Raw genomic sequence first — 6998 nt, forward strand, 5'->3', positions numbered from 1 at the left:
AATATACGCGCAACCTCTATATAAATAGAGTATTTTTTTCGTCTCCTTGAGGCCACCTTTCGTACATTCGATTTTCCATTTTTCGATTACGCAACATCCACTTGCATTTCCGTTGGTTGACAAACAACCATTTTGAATTGTTAGTTTAGTTAGCGTTTTCGTATTTTCATCACCCTCTTTTTTTCTTGTCGCGCCAAATCCGTTACGTAACTGTTACTACAATATATGGCCCGTAACCTAATTCCTCTGTGGAATTAGTTTCAATTTTTAATTTCACTTTACATGCCAAATTCCAACAAAAACACACACATGCGCAACGCTGTCAAAATTTGCTACCTATARATCTACTATATGCTCACACACACATAGCGTGGGAGGTCAGCAAAGCTCAAAGTCTAGCTATGAAAAATTGTTTGAAATTCGCAAAAGCTGGACCAATTAATGTCTATGGACCGCCACTATTATAAGTTTAGCCAGCTATGTGCTACTTACATATATAGGGTGCTCTTTTTTAGTGGTTTGGTATTTCAGTAAAGTAAAAATCAATGCACGAATTTGCTGTGAAGCTTCGTGGACACCTAAAAATTTTACAGATGTCCATGGTCACACCATATGAAGAGTGAGCGAGTGAAAAATTATTATACTCACAATTGAAATGTGCTTAAAAATAGTGAAAAAAATGTGCCAACACTCGCATTTCGTGAGGCGAATTTACAGCGAACTTTGTACAAATTTGAGATGGCTGTCATTTCTAACCTGACGGACGGGTAGGTAAATAACAGGTTCATTGAAAAAACCCCAGCCTGACACATAGATGACGCTACTAGAACTAAATTCATTAGCTTGAATCTTCAATGCGCGAATATAAATGACGGATCATATAAATCGGATCATACCTTATGCGAATCATTTTGTGAGAAGCAACTTTGATTATTGTAAAAAAAAAAAAAATGGATTTTGGGGAAAAAAAAAAAAAAAATTGTTATCGACGAAAACATCAAAAAAGTGCGCAAAATAATTTTGGATGAAAGTAAAGTGAAGTGGTTCGAGATAGCAGGCACTCTAAAGATAACGACTGAACGTATACATCATATCAATCACGAGTATTTGGGTATGAGAATGCTCTGTGAAAAATGGCTGCCAAGCGAGCTCACTTTTGACTACAAAATAACGACGCATTGATGATTCGGAGCAATGTTTGGAGGTGTTTAAGCATAAGTTAGTACAAGTTTTTGCGTCGACACGCGACAATAGATGAAACCTGGCTCCTGGAATATTTTTTATTGACTACGTTAAGAAACGAAGGACCAACAACAGTGACTATTACAAATCGCCGAAAAACGGCCGCATTTGTAGAAACTGAAAGTGCTGCTTCACCAAGACAAAAATCCATTAATTGAACTTGATGGGCAATTCAACCATATTTTCCAGATCTGGACCCGAGCGACTATTTTCTGTTCTCGGATCTTAAAAGAATGCCCGATGAGAAGCAATTTTCATTGAATGAAGAGGTGATCGCCGAAACTGAGGTATATTTTGAAGTAAAGAACAAATCGTGCTACCAAAATGCTAACGAAAAGTATTCGATCGGATTGCTGTAATCAGTACATCATCCGTGGATCGAACTATGTTGAATAAAATTAAAAATTAAAATAAATTAAATGTTAATAAAATAAAACATGTTGTGGCAAAACAGGAATGTGTTCTACTATGGTAGGCCGGGAATTTTTCAATTCGGCTATTTCCAGAGGTTCGCCTAAGATATGACTCTCAAACTACTGCACTCTCAGTCTTGTCAAAGGAGAATGGTGCAGAAAGTGCTGGATGTTTTCATCTTTTCCGAATAATTGTGACAGTTAAACCTTACCGCATCCGCGCCCGTTGGGTTACATTGCCCTGAACTAGGATTACCACAAGTTGAATTATTATAGAGAGCGAGTGGTTCAGTGGATCGCCGGATCACGCAGTCAGGTAGGAGCTAATTGGTGATCAATGCTAGCCAAACTCATCCAAAGTCCAAAGATCTAGTAGCACATACGAATTTTCTATATCGATATCAATCATTCAAGCGGAAAATAGTATCAACAGAACAAATAGTTCAAGAACCCTTACAAAACGTGAACACATCATTTGGCGAAGCCGATCTTCTGAAACAAGTATCTTGCCAAGAACTGACATTGTTAATTAAGCATGTAGTTGAAGAAATTAGACTGTGTTGTCAATAGTTCATTCCATTAAGATTCGTTGAAGTCCTAGCGATAGTTTTTCTTCGAAACATTATCTAAAAACGCTTAACTTTGAGAGTGAATAGTTTCAAGTTCATCAAGAAATCGTGACAGGTGTAGTAATTTTATCTAATTAATATCTTAGCGTTTTGTAACATTTGACGGATCTTTTTAAATTATTTCATTTCAGTCGAACAGTCGACTAGAATTTACTATATATCTCGCATACTGAAAGAGTTCTCGTCGAAGTAATGTTCTATTAGGAGTTTTTGCTCTGAAGCATACAATAGGGATACGTTTTAGAAAAGCATAGATGGCGGAACCAAAATCTGGGTTAGTAGAAATACTGTCACTAATCGCTAAAAATAGTTTTCAAAAACSATGGATCGCTTAYRAATTCCACTTTGTCCAGCGAGTATTTTTTACTTATCTACTTTCTTTGTAATAAACTGCCATACGATTTTTTGGCATACAGCCAGATCTGACTGGCTTCGGTTGTTAGCAGGCATAAAGGTGGTGATCTATTGGACACAACGATCAAACAGATCAAGTAGAACCACCACTCTCTTACTCTGCTTTTCGTGAAGTACTGTGATATAGCCCTGAACGCCTAGCTTAATGCATTTTTCTTTTCCTTTTTAAAAACCAGTTCGACCTAATAACATGTACATATGTATCTATATAGAGAATTAACAATTAAAATGGGTTAACCTTCTCGCTGCATTGCATGTGTATTGTGTATGTGTGCGAATGAGAAATTGCCACTGATAAGGTGTGTGTATGACGGCTTTTTTCAATTAGCCACCATTTAATTGAATGCCAATATTGAAATAAAATGTTGAGTTCATMGTTCCATATCTCAATGCACACACACAATCACAAGCGCATTCACTTTCTCTTTATTCTACATCAACAAAATGCTGCCAATGCACATAGTTCTGACGAAAGCGCATAAAAGGCGACTAAAAGATAGACATATACATATTATATATGTAAGGCAAACAAATACATACAAGAGGTACTATATCAATACTTTAAGGCCACAAAGGCCGAAACAATATTGCAAAAGTATATTCGGATAGGCGTAAGTTGCATGTGTATTCACTTTAACAGTGGAACGCCGACTGATATTGCTTTTATATATTTAAAAGATATTTATATAAATTAACGTAAAATACCATTTTAAATATCTGGTACTGTAGAGAATTTGATAGAGTTATAATGAAAAGCGCTGATGCTTAAGAAAGCTCTTCAAGTAATGTSCAGTTCGGAATTTCGCTTTATTGAACGTCTTATTTAGAAAATCCATAGTCTAGAGATTCCTAAAGACAAATTATGTTCTACTAGGAYAAGGCMAGACCACATCGATAGTGGGTCGACWRAAGTTMYTGGCTCGCMYGTGRGKCCCATGTAAAAGCAATGAACTGAGAACCATGTTATCCTCCCACCTTTAAATTCACTCGTTATAATCTTTGATAGTTATTCTCGCATTGTTTGCCGAGTTCTTCAAATATTGGTCGACTACAAGAAGCTGGTTGAGCTTTCAAACCCGATTCAAACTTGTTCGTAATTGGAAATATTATATCTGTTACGCGCTCTCTTTCAAGCATAATTTTAGACTACTGGATCGTTGTAGTCTTTTCAAAGCAGGCAGAAGGTGTATTACCCAGAAGTACAGCCTTTTTGAGGGAGTGGAAGAACGGCAATACGAGCTTTGAACTCATTCATTGTTCGCCCCAACTTAGTTAAAGAGCGTCGATAGCATCAAGCTATTTTGTTATCAGACTCAGGCATAGCGGAATCAGAGTGAGAACGAGTAGACTATATGTTGCCCTCTTGCGTTCCAATGTTGAACTTCTGAAATTTGCGTGAGCTTATTGATTGCGACTGCTCTGGYTTAGTGTGGCACGCAATAGACTTCATTGAACTATTCGCTCTCAGTAAGATCCATCTTACCACAAACATAGGAGATTTTGTTGATCATTGCTAAATAGACGAGCATGCGGTAAGGTCGAAAATTTTGTTCACTGAGAAGTGGATTCGGTGCTGTTCGCAGCAACTCGCACTGACGCCTAGAACGACTTGGTGTATTTTACGTCGAGATCTTAAATAGCAAGCGTACAAACTACAGCCTGTGCAAAAACTGAAACTGTTCGACCTTTCCTAGCGACAACGCTTCGCTCTATGGGCTCAAGAAGATCCGATGCTTTCGAGCCAAATTTAGGTGAGCGGCCCATTTCTGGCTCATTGGGTATGCGAACAAGCAAAATTGCCGCATCTGCACGCAGAAGAACTTGCAGAGTTTCTAAAGCTGCCATTTCATCAGAAAANAATAAAAAAAAAAATAATAAAAAAAAATTAAAAAAATAAAAATCGGTTTAGTGTGGTTTGTGAGTCGGCGAACTCATCGGTCTTTATGTCTTTAAAAATGATGCCGCTGATAACCGACTATTTGATGCGATGTCAGGCAGCTCGGGATCTCGTCGACWTTTGATTTGAACGAAACGACGCCTTTTTCCAAGCTTCGCATCAATCAATACATTTCTTGCGAGCATACTTTGCTGAGTAGATAATTTCACGTTTTGGGCCGATCCATTGGCCACTAAGATCATCTGATATCGCACCTTTAGACTTTTTCCTGYGGAAATACATACGTAAAGTCTAAAGCSTATGCGGACTKTGCCACTTCGATTCAGGCCTTKTAASCAGTTACAGTTCGYCAGTAATCAGTTGAAACGTTCGAACGAGTCATCGAAAATAGGACTCAACGGATGGATCATCTGAGTTGTAGCCGCGGCCAACATTTGAAAGATATAATCTACAAAAACTAAATTCCAAAGAATGTTCTTTCSAATGATAATTAACATTCCCAATTAATTGTGAAGTTTCTGTATTTTTTCCTTTAAAAAAGTATGAAACCTCRAAATGGATCACCAYTTAATACCAACATCAACGATTAGTTGCGACTTACTTACAATAGTTCAGGTCGGTTAACTTTTCTCTCTCAAGAAAAACAAAATAACGGTTTCCATACCCTTAACCAATTTGTGTAAATTAGTGCAGATACAAAGCGTTTTCGTTTGGAACGTTTTTAACCGAAAATACAACTGGACGACTTTAGGCCAGTATTCCTTCCTTCACGCTTCGAATTAATCTTAAAAACTCTATATAATGAGGTATTGTATTTTTTAGCCTCTCAACAATGAGTCTTATATTCAATCTATACCGTCCAACACTATATTCCGTAACTTTGTATCGACGTTTAACTGTACCACTATATACCGTTACAATACTGATGGCAACATATTCATGGCTGTGCCCTCTCAATTTACATTTGCATGCGGCGCTACGCCAGCTGCAAGCAGTGTATTACTCTTATTTCCACATTCATCGGCATATGTAGATGGTATGCCCGAACGTTTTGGCACACATTCCTCGCTTCGSCAACTATTTCTGTGATCCACATATTCACTTTTTTTTTCTGATTTATTGATTTGCTTTTTTTCCACATTCACTTATTGGAAGCYACTGTTTGGTTGTGGTGCAGTTGGCATCATTTTTCTTTGTGTCACTCTATCACTCATATCAGCGCCAATTGTGGAGGAGTCAGTGGCAATTTTCGTCGAAGAAAACAGAAAAAACAGAAAATTAAAAATTTGTTTGTGAGCGGCGTTGCCACTTTGGTTAAATTGCAGCGCATTTCGCAGTTTCAATTTAACGCAATCACGTTTGGTTGCTTAGGAAAAAAATATTTCAATTGGCAGCACTGTTTGGTATGATTTTCGTTGTAAAATGAACGACTTTGTGATACAATATTTTATTCGAAAGTGTGTAACTTTTTATGCCCAAATATTGAGGTAGCGCTGTTTTTCCGTGTGCAGCAAATCGTTTTTAACTACTGTGAACTTTATGTATTCCCATTTGGTGGTACCAGCAGCGGASGACATAACCTCTACTTTATTAGGCATCATTTTTATTAAAAGCTGAAAAAGATATTTTTTCACTATATTTTTATATGTACACATGCTATATGTTAAAGTAAACAGAGCAACAGTGCACGAGTAGTTTTTATTTATTGATATATGCTCTTTATGAGCTCTGCGTTCATTGGGTAGTCCCAGTTTTTATTCTATGAACTTCTTTACAGTTGGTTATTGAGTAATAACAAATTTTACCTCGTGTACAATAATCTTTTCTTCAATCTGTATATTCGTAGCGGTTCCATCATAATGAATGTTAGTTTCCGGATTTGYCGTCTTGATACTTTATCCGTGAAGTAAAATTACCGAATGTTTTTTGGCAGCATGTCAAAAAAATTTTTTTTCCGTCTAACTATTTTCGTTCCAAAAATATTGTTATATTAATTTTTCGATTGCTTTTCGACATTTTTTTTATGCATGTGATGGGCCACAGTTCTAGAGCAATATTTTCTGACAGTAAGAATAAYAGGGATAATCTGTTGTTAATACCATTGGGTACTATTGATAGCATGAGTCCCCGAAACACGATTTMATTTTCTTCCTTCAAGAATTTGAATTCGGACGTCTGACTGTGATTAGCACCATTCGGCTTTAAGTTGAAGTGTTGAACGATAAATCTGGATTTATAGAAAATATATTTCCAGCCTTGATTCCAACAGAGGTTTCATATATGTACATATATGAGAAAAGTTCCACAAGACCTTCAGACTTTCGATTCGAAGAAATTCTATTAGAAGAAGCTAGTCAGAAGGATTTTTTTGGRATCGAATCTACTTGTTTTAGTTCCAGCTGG

The sequence above is a fragment of the Bactrocera latifrons genome, unplaced genomic scaffold (assembly GCF_001853355.1).
Source record: "Bactrocera latifrons isolate USDA-ARS-PBARC rearing strain unplaced genomic scaffold, ASM185335v1 scaffold_80, whole genome shotgun sequence".
Taxonomy (NCBI): Eukaryota; Metazoa; Arthropoda; class Insecta; order Diptera; family Tephritidae; genus Bactrocera; species Bactrocera latifrons.